This window comes from Apus apus, chromosome 12, assembly GCF_020740795.1.
Source record: "Apus apus isolate bApuApu2 chromosome 12, bApuApu2.pri.cur, whole genome shotgun sequence".
Taxonomy (NCBI): Eukaryota; Metazoa; Chordata; class Aves; order Apodiformes; family Apodidae; genus Apus; species Apus apus.
The window spans coordinates 2,735,706-2,747,859 of record NC_067293.1 but is presented as its reverse complement, the minus strand read 5'-3'; the positions used below and the strand labels follow the sequence as shown (position 1 = coordinate 2,747,859).

The window sequence follows — 12,154 nt, the reverse complement described above, 5'->3', positions numbered from 1 at the left end:
GCTTTGGGGCTCCACACCAACCCATGGCAACAGGTGCCAAAAGGGGTGAACCATAGGTCTGAGTTTATACAGTGCCTCTTCAGCCATAAAAATGTTTTAGTCCTTATTCTAGCACTCAAAATACCATCTCCTGGAACAGAACAAATCCCTACCATGAATCTCTAGGGTCTACCAGCATGACAGGACCCCCTCCTTTACTTTCTTGCAGGCTGCAGAGGAGATGCTCTCAGCTGCCAGTAAACCAGTTTTCCTGGTCACTCTCCTGCTAGCACAAAGAAGCTGGTGACAGCAGTGAATTATTGGCCAAAGGGTGGCCCTACTTTATGGATCATCAGCTTAATTCCAGATTAGCTATCAAAACTGACAACATCCCTGTGGGTAAAGCAAGACAGATAAAGACCCCTAAGTGCTGGCAGTAATTAAAATGAGTCCACACTGGACAGTAAATCTCTTTCAGCAGCAGAAGGGGCTGGCAAGCTGTTATGGACTGCTCTGGTTTGGTGACAGCAGGCTGATGCCCAGGACAAGATGCTCCCGTGGACATGGAGGTGAAGCCATCACTGGCACCACAGCAGGCAGAGGGACACGCTCTCTCCCAGGCAGGAGAGGTGTCACTTCCCCATCCCCAACAAATGCTCATTCATCACAGGCAAAAAAAGAGATTACCCAGGCTTTAGGATCAGCCCATTCAGCTTATATCCAGTTCCTTCCACCCTGCAGCTACTTATGGCTGGGTTTTGTGTGGCAGTAGGAAGGAACAGCACAGTGTGGGTGCTGAGCAGGGCCGTGGGGTCCAGGCCAGCCTGCTGGGGACCTGGGCAGTCCCACCTGCTTCTGGCTCATCCCTGGAGCCCTGCATCAATGTCAATGCTGGAGAAATGCTGCTTTTCTCTTTGTAAGCTGCTACAGCTTCTTTTCCTCCCTTGTATTTCTGAGACTAAACTATCACTGGTCCCTCAGCATCCATCCCTCCCTACACCCTTCCTTCCACCTCCATCAATTACAAACATTCCTCAAAGTCCAAAGCCCAATTATTAAAACAGTAATTGAACACACGATTGGACCAGGTGCCTTCAGCACCTTGTTGGACTCTGCCTGGACCTTTTCCTGCCAGGATCAGACAGACTCCTGTGAGTTGCCACTGCTCTAGAAGTGACACAAGGAATGCAGCTGTTTAATGCAAACACCCCCTTCCAGCTCTTCTCTGTTTTGCTTGGGCTGACCTGCATTGTTTCCTCTGTCTCTACTAGAGCCCCCATCACTGCTCCAGATTTGGTCCTATTTGTGCCAGAGCACTTCCCGAGGACGTTTTGTTTGGAGTACAACCTGGGAAACTATTTGTGCTTACACCTGTACCTTGATAAAGGGGAGTACAACACCGTGCTACTCCTGTTGGTGGGCCTTTGAACCTGCATCAGGAAAAAAGCTGGTACTTCAGGACCACTTGGGCTTTCAGACTGCCTGGAAGAATGAAACAAGGAAAGAAAGTCACCAAGAGAGCCTCAGAGAGATAAACACCCATGTGTGCTGAGGGTGGTACAGGCATTGCAGAAACGATCCCCTCCTCACTATCTGCAAGAGCTCTGCTTGGAATCCTTCCCACATTGGTTCTTCACTGCTATCATCTCTCTGCTCTTTCCCCCAATTAAACTTCTCAGTCTCCTACCAGCAGCCCCAGCTGCCTTCCCCTCTCATTTTCCCCCAGTCTGTGTCACTAGACAGGAGAACTTGGACCAATTTCTCCACCTGCCAAGCAGCCACCCCTCAGGGGGTTGGCGACTGAGCCAAGAAAGCGTGGGAGCCTACATGGGCCAGGACCCATCACTGCTATTATCCATATTTTCCATATTTTGTTGAGTTATGTTGGAGCAGAACCCTGCTCTGCCATCCAAACACTGCTCAGGAAGGCCCAAAAAACACATCACCAGAAGACAAAACATGAGACAACAAGCAAAGTGGGAACAAGAAGACAACATGTGCCGAGGCAGAGCAATCAACCACCTCATCACCACCACATCCTTCAGGTATCTGAGCAGAGACAGCCTGGAAGGAAGATGTCCTAGATGCAAGAGCACCCAGGAGCACAGGTAGGTATCATAGCACCTTAAGCCATCTGCTAAAAGAGCCCCACGTGGCTGTAGAGTTGGGACCACTGTGTCCAAGGCAGGGCATGCAGGAGCAAGGGGGTCCCTGCAGCCCCCTCGGTGCCCAATGGCCAGCCCAGTAATCTTGGAGGAGCTGGGAGATTTCCTCTTGGCTCAGGCTGCAGCACACGTGGCTGCTCTCTGGCTGTCAGCAATGTCTGCTGGGGCCGCCTGCAAGACAAACATCTCTTCCTTGGCACCAGGTAGGAAACAGCAAGCTGAGAGCTGTGCTGGAAGGATTTTCTTCCCCCCTTCTCCTTCTGCCACACAAATGAGACACAAGTCTCTGTACCAGACACTTCTCCTTTCTCTTAAAAGCTCCCAGTGGGAAGGGACTTCTCAAATAGTGCATTTTTGTGCACAGTGGTGTCTTATACAGAGGTTTCCACCAGAACATCAGCCCCTCTCCCCCTGGCTGCATCCTGCCCCCCCAGGGGCTGCTCTTTCCAGCTTTACTTTTGCACTCACTTCACCCCAAGGCACTGGAAGCCCAAGAAGGAACTGCCAGCAGCTCTGCTGAGCATCCCCAGCTCCACTGAGCTCTCACAGGCAAGTGAAAAACTGCCTCATGAGCCAGTTACCTCCTATCAGACAAGACAGCCTAAGTCCAGGGCTAATGACCAAGCTGCTGGTTTCAGCAGAGACTTAAACCAAGCAGGAGGAACAGGACACCATGACAACCCCCCCCCCCCCCAAAACCTGTTAGCTAGGCTGGAGTGAGCAGCCAGTCTGCCCTCCCTGGGACTCACTGGCCATGACACTGAGGCAAGTGTTGCCTATCTGATGTGCTCCTGGGGAGCTGGGGGTTCAGTGGCCTCCAGGGTCCCCGTGGCCACTTCTGCCCCCTCACAGCCACCACCCCATCCTGCACAGAGAGCAGAGCAGGGGCTCCACAGGAAGGAGGGGCTGGTGCTGCAGGAAGGTGTCCAGCTGGAGCAGGGAGCCTCGAGCCCCAGACCCCACTGCCACAAGCATTTATGCCCTTCACATTAAACAGACATTTGGCTGAGACAAAGCAGACCCTGGGTGATCCCAGGAACAGGGTGTCTCCAGCCTCTGTGGTCCCTAATTAACATCTGATGGCTGGGCTGGCTCCTGGCAAGACCACAACTCTCCTCTGCATTCAGAGCGTGGCTGCTGTGTGCTAAAACCCAAAGAAGAGAAAACTTCACAGACACAGCTTTTCCAGTGTCAACATTGGCACCTGCCTCCTAGGATGGGTGTACAAACAAGAGGAGGCAACATCCAGGCTCCAGCATGGGCACTGCTGCTACACTGGGGTGCAACTCATCACCAATACTGGATGCATCAACAGACACAGACCCCACAAGGCTCAGACCTCCAGAGCTGCAGGCAAGAGAAGCTCTGCCCAGGGTGGTTCTCCCACACAGCTGCACAGCCACCAGTCGAGCAACTGAAGCAACTCAGCATTTAAATGAGTTTCAAAGGTGGTGACTTTACACCCTCCCCCAGCGAGACCCAACACTCGCAGAGGAAGCCCCGAAATGCACCCACACGAGCCTTACCCTCAGCATTCAGGAGTGTGTGTGCTGCACAGAAAGGTCAGTAACCTCCTTCCCCACTGGTAGGTGGGAGGCATTCGAGGGGTCCTGCCAAAAATAAGAAGTCATTTCCTGCCCGTCACGGTATGTCTTGCTGGCTCAGACACACATCCTCAGACAGCTGCGTCCCCGCTCCCCGTGCTTCACAAGACAGCATCTTCCTACACGTGTCCTCAGAACTGCCAGTCAAGCACATTTTCTGCTTTTAAGAATCATTCCCTTGCAATAAAGAATCGTCGAGTCATTAAGGTTGGAAGGGACCCTAAAGATCATCCAGTTCCAACCCCCCTGCCATGAGCAGGGAACCACTAGACCAGGCTGTACAAAACCTCGTCCAACCTGGCCTTAAAAACCTCCAGGGATGGGGCATCAACAACCTCCCTGGGCAACCCATCCCAGTTCCTCACCACCCTTAGGGTGAAGAATTTCTTCCTAATATCTATCCTAAATCTCCCCTCTCTCAGTTTAAAACCATTACCCCTTGTCCTATCACTATCTTCTCTGATGAAAAACCCCTCCCCAGCTTTCCTGTAGGCCCCCTTCAAGTACTGGAAGGTGCTATAAGGTCTCCTTGGAGCCTTCTCTTCTCCAGGCTGAACAGCCCCAACTTTCTCAGCCTGTCTTCACAGCAGAGCTGCTCCAGGCCCTCGATCATCTTGGTTGCCCTTCTCTGGATCCTCCCCAACAGGTCTGTAACTTATGCTGGGGGCACCAGAACTGTATATATAACTAGCTGAGCAAGGCTGCCAGGCCAGAGGCAATAAATGGCACTGCGACCTAAACTTCCCTGTTTGCTGTGAGTTCTTCATGCTGCCAGGGCCCTCTCTCACAGCACGTGCTGCAGCAGCCAGAGCACTAACAGTCAGCCTGGCCTTTGCAGTTATTTACGTGTCAAAACCAAGATAAGAAGTTTAACGAGCAACAGCACTAACTGAGAGAGCCCTCCTGAGCCTTGAAGGTTATTCACACCTGCCCCAAGGCAGACAGGTCAAAGCAGTCTCACTGCCTGGGACAGGGTTTGCCAGCACAGAGACCTGCCTAATTACAAACATCTGCTCCATCAGCAGGTGTAACAAAAGGAGTGAGATCACAAATTATTCATTACTGAAAACGTACAAAACCCCTTGCACCTTCTGACACCAGCACAGCTTGGCTGGAAGCTGCAGCAGTCTTTGCTGGCTGCTACCTCCATGGAAGTGGGATAGAATATCAAGGGAGGTGTCAGGAGCGTAGAATCATAGAATGTGGTTTTTTGCTTGCAAAAGACCTTTCAGATCATCAAGCCCAACCGTTAAGCCAGCACTGCCAAGGCCACCCCTAACCCGTGTCCCTCAGCACCACATCTAAACAGGGACCACCCTTTCCCAGAACAGGATTGCTGGGTGAGGTGTAGATCCCATGCCCCTTCTACTTCAGACCAGGAAAGCTCTGGTGACATTTGTTGCAAGAACAAAACAGTTGGGACCAGAAGATGAACTGCTTCAGTCAGCTAACATCTTTCTGCACACAGCAGTGAGACACCTTACACTCCTTTTTCCATCAGGAGGATGCCAAACCAGTGAGTTTTAATCTACTGATTAAATTACCAGCCTGAGTCACAGCACAATTAATGAGGCCCAGAATAACTGTAATTAACTGTTAATTTGGTATCAACGGCCCCCCTTACACCATGTTTTGCTGCACAAGGACTCCTCCAGGTTTGTCTCCTCCACAACAGGATAAACTCCAGAGCTGGTACAGGATATCTGGTGTTTGTTTTAAGGCACTGCTGTGCATCAGCTGCATGTTTTGGACACAAAACCAAATGAATCCCTTTCAAAGATAGTTTTTCCCCAGCTGATTTCCACTGCATTGTTTGGAGGCTGGTCCCTGCAGGACACACCTGAGGCACCTGTCTCCCCACTGGAGCTGAAGCCACAGGAGCAATGTTGAATCCCTCTCATGCATAAGATCACAGCAACCAGGGAAATTCGTGGAAGGAGGATGATAAAATGCTATTTATGTTACAAGCACATGAACAAGGTTATGAACACCCAACAATAAACTGGTGTGGAGACCAGCCAAAACTGCCACCCATCCAAGCTCAGCCACAGCAGCTTTCCTGGTCTTGCTGAGAAAAGCAAAGAGCTGGATTCACCACCAGGGACAGCTTTGCTGCTCCTATAGTCTCAGCTGAGCTAACTACGTGTTCAATACGAGATAAGTGGTGAAACACCATGAATAAATAAGCAAGCCCTGGAAGCCAAGTGGGATTATCAAAAAGAAACCACAGGTGAGATGTTCCTTTTACATACTGAGAAAGGAGATACAGGGCTTCACACAGGAACATACCTTTCCTAGTCCTCTCCTGCATGTTCCTGAAATTCACTGCCAGGGGAAAGACAAACGAAACAAGGAGGGAAAAGGCAACAGTGAATCTGTTCTCAACAAATAGCAGCTCTGCAATCTCCTTACTTACAAAAAAAATATAAATGTGGGGATGGATCAGAGGACTTGGGTACTCCACCAAAAATCCTACAATGAATTATTTTCTCCAAAAACTGGCTGATGTGAAAACTTTGGATAGTGATGGGTATTTTGGCCCTACCTTCAATAACTCTTAGCTGGCTTTACTCAGCACACAGGAGACGCTCGGGCCCTCAGAACAGCCCCAAGCTTTGGTTTCACAGATCAGCACCAGAAATGTGCCTATTTACCAGCCTTTCCTCACTGGAAATGGGAAATACCTCACTGGAAATGGGAAATGCCTCACATTCCACAGCAAATATAACTGCACAGGCAGTAAAAGCTTGAGCCTCACCATCACGGCCCTCACGCTCCCTCCTCGTGCAAGACCACAGGAAAAACAGGCGAGAAACTTCAGCCAACACAACCCAGATTGTAGGTCTGTTTAAAAACACACATGCAAACACACCGGGTCCAACTAATCTCGAGCTGTTAAAGAAAACCCATTTGGGGTGACCTGTGGGTGCAGTGTTCCCACAACAAGCTGATAAAGCCGGGGCCTTTGCAGATAAGGACTCAGCGGGCGAAGCTGGCGCAGGCAAACGCCAGCTCTTGCTAAGATGGCAAGGAGGGGTTTGGGTTTAAAAAGCAGTCAGATGCCTTCAGACTTAATTATGTTCTCATTACAGAGTGTGACACTTCCCCTGATTTAACTCACCTGGCAAAAACCTGTAATTGCTGCTTGCATATGGAGTCAGAGAGCATTTACCCGGCTCGTTAACGAGAGCCGAGACGCGGTTCAAAAGCAGGATGGAGCTGGACTTTAAATACCAGGCCTAGACTCGGTGGAGCTAGAGATTATTTTCTGTAGTAAAAGAAGAATTAGCTGATCCCTTCCAAAATGGATTTGTCATTAAAATAAAAATCTTCTGCCATTTAATTTAATAACCTTAGTAAGAAATAACTCCAATGTCTGGTCGCTTTCAACAACATGTGGTTTCAATATCTTAATTGTTACAAACTGTTTAATAACGTTCAGCAAAAGGCGTGTCCAAGTAATTATTGTGTTTATTAACATTGCTTTTGAGGACTTGATAAATTATATTACACATAGACAGCACTTAAGACATAGTAGTGTTAACTTATTAAATTTAAAAGTGGAAAATTAGCCAAAAGCAACTTGTTTCGGTGCAATTTAAAAATTGTATTTTCAAGCGATAAGCGCCGTGCATCCCATTATTTAACAATCTGGCAGTTTGTGCATTTTTCTAATTATTATGCTGCTTCAGCTGGCTAGGGAATTAACATACAGTGGGAATAATAAACCTCACAAACCCTAGCAGGCCACAGAGAGATGTGATTCCACCAAATCTGTCAAAGTCACGGATTCTTCTGAAGGGAAAATATACTTCTGAGAACTCCTCAGCTCCCCAGGGTCTCCCATAATAAACTCAATAGTTTTCCCTGCTTGGAGCCTCCCAAGACAGAGTCTGGTGAGGCAGCCCCCTGGGACCCCGTGTCTCCTCTGGGAGCATCTGCAGATGTTCTGAGCTTCCCTAGACATGGGGAGCAACACCACGCCACCCAGACAGCCTGTTCCAGGTTCTCCATGTGCCCTGAACAAGGTCCAGGTCCAACCCTTTCCTCCACCAGACCTCGTCCCCCTGTGGTGGGGTTAAGCCCCCCTTCACCATCCCCAATACTCCTCCATACTCTCTCTTTTGACCACAGGGGCTGAGAGAGGCACAAGGACATTGTGCTGTTCCCAGGCCTATCTTGTTTACATTTGATTCAATCAAGTGGTGGCCTTTTGGCCTCCCTCCAAATTAACTCCTGGGTGACCTCTGCCGTGGCCTCTCCCAGCAGCCAGCCTGCAGGGAAGCAGCCCATTAAACCTACAAACAAATATAGGACATACTGGTTGATCAAACCAGCTTCAAACGCAGCTCTGTGAACACCAGGGCATGAATTTTTGCAAACTTCTACTCTTATTTTGTCTTTGGTCATTCGCACCTCTGGGCCTGCTGCTGGTTTTTTTTCCACCCCTTTTTCCTTCCAGCTAGAGCTCTGTGTTTTACTGCCTCATAAAACTTCTAAATTTTTTTCTCATCCTCCTGTAAACCCCGTGAAGAGCAACACGAGGTGATTTCACACGGGGCTTTTGCCACAGGACTTGGGTCTTTACACTGAGCACGTGAAGAAAGGCAGTGAGATCCTGCTTGGGGGGTGGGGACCAGCTGTAATGCTCCAAGAAATTCTGTGTTCCCCTCATTTCCAAGGAAATAAATCAAAGTGGGTTTCTCAGGGTCTGTGAAAGCATATTGCCTGGATTCTGATCCCCAGAGGGGTTTGGGTTGGGGTTGGTTTTTTTTCAAGAGCTTATATGATAGTTAGATTTCTGGCTAGAGAGTGTGCAGTGTGATAAAAACACAGTCCCTGCACGGGGCAATAAATTACAGATTGTTTGATGTGGAAACCAAAGAACTGTCAAACTCCAGTATATCTGAAATATTCTAAATGAGCCCTTAACTCCAGCGTCTGGAAATGTACAATATGTTTCCAGGCCCTTCAGTCTTGTAAAGCTCTATCTCCCCCAGTGAAGTTTCCTTTTATGGATTTTATTCTTCATTTTTGGTGGGTTTTCTTCCTCCTTTTCTTTCAGTATTACACTCTTCCTCCTAGAGATGGTCCTGTGATAAACACCAGGATTTATCTAAGCATAAAAGGGGACCAGAACTGGGCACTGCAGAGAGCCCACAGTCAGTTGGGGACCAAGAGGGACACGAAGAAGGACCAAGAGCATCACATCAGCTGATCTGGTACCTGCAGGTCCCATCCCTGCTGCATCCTCACACCAGCATCACTCAGGTCTGCTTTCCAGAGCCTTTCTTGGGAGGAGGTTTCAATAGAAGGTCACCACCATGTCCAAGAGCCTGGGATGTGGGACATGAGACACCACAGGTTCCACCTCCATGCATATCTGTTAAAATTTGAAACTCATCCCCATCTGTCAGCTACCTAAAATGTCCCTGTGGTGGGAGGAAAACTGAGGGACCAGAGGAAATAGCTCACCTTGCACGTGACATTTGCCTGGAGATGCTACCAAGTCACAAAAAAACTGAGCAAAACCTCGTGCTGACACAGAATAACCTTTCAATTTCACTCGAGTTTCACATGTGGGATGAGTGAAAACCCCTCCAGCTAGAAACAGAGCCCGTCCACTCTGGGAAATAAAAGTTAGGAACCAATTCCAACTCATTTTCCTGAAGGTGACCCTTGGCCTCCCAGCTGAGATAACAATGCTAATATTTATGGATGGGCTGTTCATGCCTCTGGGCACACAGCAAAAATAACTCAAATCAAAACTTGGTAGACATCTAACAGAACTGAAAAAAAAATAAAAATAAATAAATCATAATAAACCTTCATTTCCAATATGGCAATAAAGAACCTTCTCACTCACCAACACATGAAAAATAGCACCACCCACAGTCACACATTGGGGTGAAACCAAAATGGTTTGGAGTCTTGAGGGGATGAGCAGGGATTCATCCAGAAAGGACTGGCCTGAGACATCACACTACTCAGGCAGTGAGCTTTACTCATTCATTTTAGAAATGAATATCCATTCATTCATTCTTTTCAGAAACAAACAAATTTAGAAATGAACTCATTTGAGAAAAGGTGCTTTTAAGGAACCAAACTAACACAATCTGGCAAACTTTTACTATCCCTTTTCTGTGGGTCAAGTCTGCTATACTCCTTTCAGTTCCTGGGGATGTTGTTCTCATGAGCAAACACCATTCTCATTTCAACCTGCAAAAATTTGATGAGACTTTCTCATATACTCCTGCACGCTTACCCAGATGCAGTTTGAGAAGACACGAACTAATTTCCACACGCTACACATTCACCAAAGCCAGGCAAGCTCAAAAATCTGGTGTAGTGCTGAAAGAACACACATTTTTCAGCAGCCTGAGCAGCCTGGAATGAATCGAAGCCAAGTCGTCAGCAAATTACAGACATTAGCAAAAAAATCTACAAGTAAAAGTAAAAGCTGTGGAACTCTTAACAAAAAACCTGCACCAACTAGCATGGCTCCTGAATCCACCCACAGCCACAAAATCCATGCTGCATCTCTGACACAAGACGTGAGGAGGAATTCAGGATTTGGTGCTAGATTCACAGTTTCCTGGTCAGCACGTGGGGAATCCAGCTCACAGCTCTGAGCGCGACAGACACACAAAACGATGCTCTTTTCTCCCAAAGATTCTGGGTGTTTGAAAAGCCTTAAACTCCACTGTTGGCTTGAGCTTGGTGGATCAGGAGATATTCACCCCTGCCCAGCCAGGGAGTCCCCACCGCTTCCCAGATCTGAAGCCAACACCTGAAAAACAAAACTGTAATTCATCCAGAGCTGCTCCTTCAACATTTCCTGTTCTTTGGCTCTCAAGACGCCTTCCAGATGTAAAGGAGAGCACAAAACTTCAATAGGCCAAGAAAATAAGTGTGATGGTGAGCTATGACACCCCAAATCCCAAATTTCAGTGACCTCCACAGTGACTCTCCCAGTATATTACCATGGACTAATGACCCTCCACAGGATTAGCTGGGTTCATAACTAATCTTCACAAATCACTTCGTATTTTCTCCTGATCCTAATCTCAATCTCCTTCTTTCTCAAACACATCTTTACAAGGGGGCTTGAGGTTTTTCCAGGTTCTTCCTTTACGCTGTTTAAGCCAAAACAACCCGCCTGCCCTGCACATCACTTTCCAACCCAATCTTGCAAGCCAAGGAGGGGAAGAGCTTGAAGAGATCATGGCCAAGCTGCCCACATTCACTCCTTTATCACTATTTTTCCCAGAGCTGCAGCTCACACAGACACTGCTGCAAACAGCTGAGCTCAGCCTGGAGATGTTTACCCAGGGTCTCTTGCTCTGCTCCTCAGCAGCCTGAACTGTTCAGCAAAGACCTAACATGACCCAGTCTGGCAGCCAGCATTTCACAACCACTTGATGTCAGCAGTTTCAAGCACACTAATAACCATGGTTTGTTCACTGCGACTTTCTCACCGTGAACGGCAAAATATCATGATCACCTGCAGGTTGAAGCCTGCCCTCCGCCCCATTGAGCAGGGAAGCTGGTGATGCTATTTCACCCCCTTCCCCCCTTTTAGTAATGATGGGCTGTTGGCAGATGGCACAGCTCGGAGTGGGGAGGCAGAGCTGGGCTGTGCTGCCACTGCCCATGTCAGCTCCCGCATACTGGGGTGCTCCTCAAAATCCCTCTCTGCATCCCGCTCCCAGACAGCAGCTAACGAGGTGTGGGTGCAGGGGAAGGAGTAGGGGTCAGCCCGGGAACTGCTGTGAAAACAGTCCCTGGCAGTCAGGAGAGCAGGAAAGCAGAGGTTAGCAGAAAAGTCGCTAAGCCAGCAAGTCCAGGCAGAGCAGAGAGGCCCTCCCAGCCCACCCGGCCAGCAAGCAAAGCTGGGCTTAACCCTGGGAACACACTGCTGCCCACAGCATCATGCCAGAGCAACCTGGAACAAGGTCCTCTCTGGTAAGAGCTCTCCTGGGAGACACCAGGCAGCTCAGCTGTATGAACAGACAGCATTACTGCCTATTTGTCTTGCAAGGTCCCAGTGCTGTGTTTCTCTGAAAAGTACAGAGTTCCAAGCTACTGGTCTACTGGAAAATATCCCACTACCAGTTACTCAGTGATACAGAGAGGAGAGCAGAGTCCAGAGCCAGAGCCCAGCCCGGCTGGCCTGCAGAAGGCTGCAGAAGAGCTCTAGAAGGTTAACAGTGACAAGCTGAACACCATGCAGAGGTGCCACCTAATCCCTTGGCAGCAGTGGGGCTTCTTCACGGACCTAGCCTAGCCTGGCATGATGGGTAGAGACAAGATACTGCTTGTCCTGGTAAGGATGCCAGGTGTGAGACTGTGGGAAGGAAGTTCCCTCCCCAGCAGAAAGGGTCTCATCCAGCTCTGCCATTTCCC

At 48.8% G+C, this 12,154-nt stretch overlaps 1 protein-coding gene across 1 annotated transcript in view; it reads right to left on the bottom strand.

Moving 5' to 3' along the window:
* GPC3 (glypican 3) overlaps nucleotides 1-12,154 on the bottom strand; it is a 141,268-nt gene that overhangs the window by 32,314 nt on the left and 96,800 nt on the right. The window lies entirely within an intron of this gene.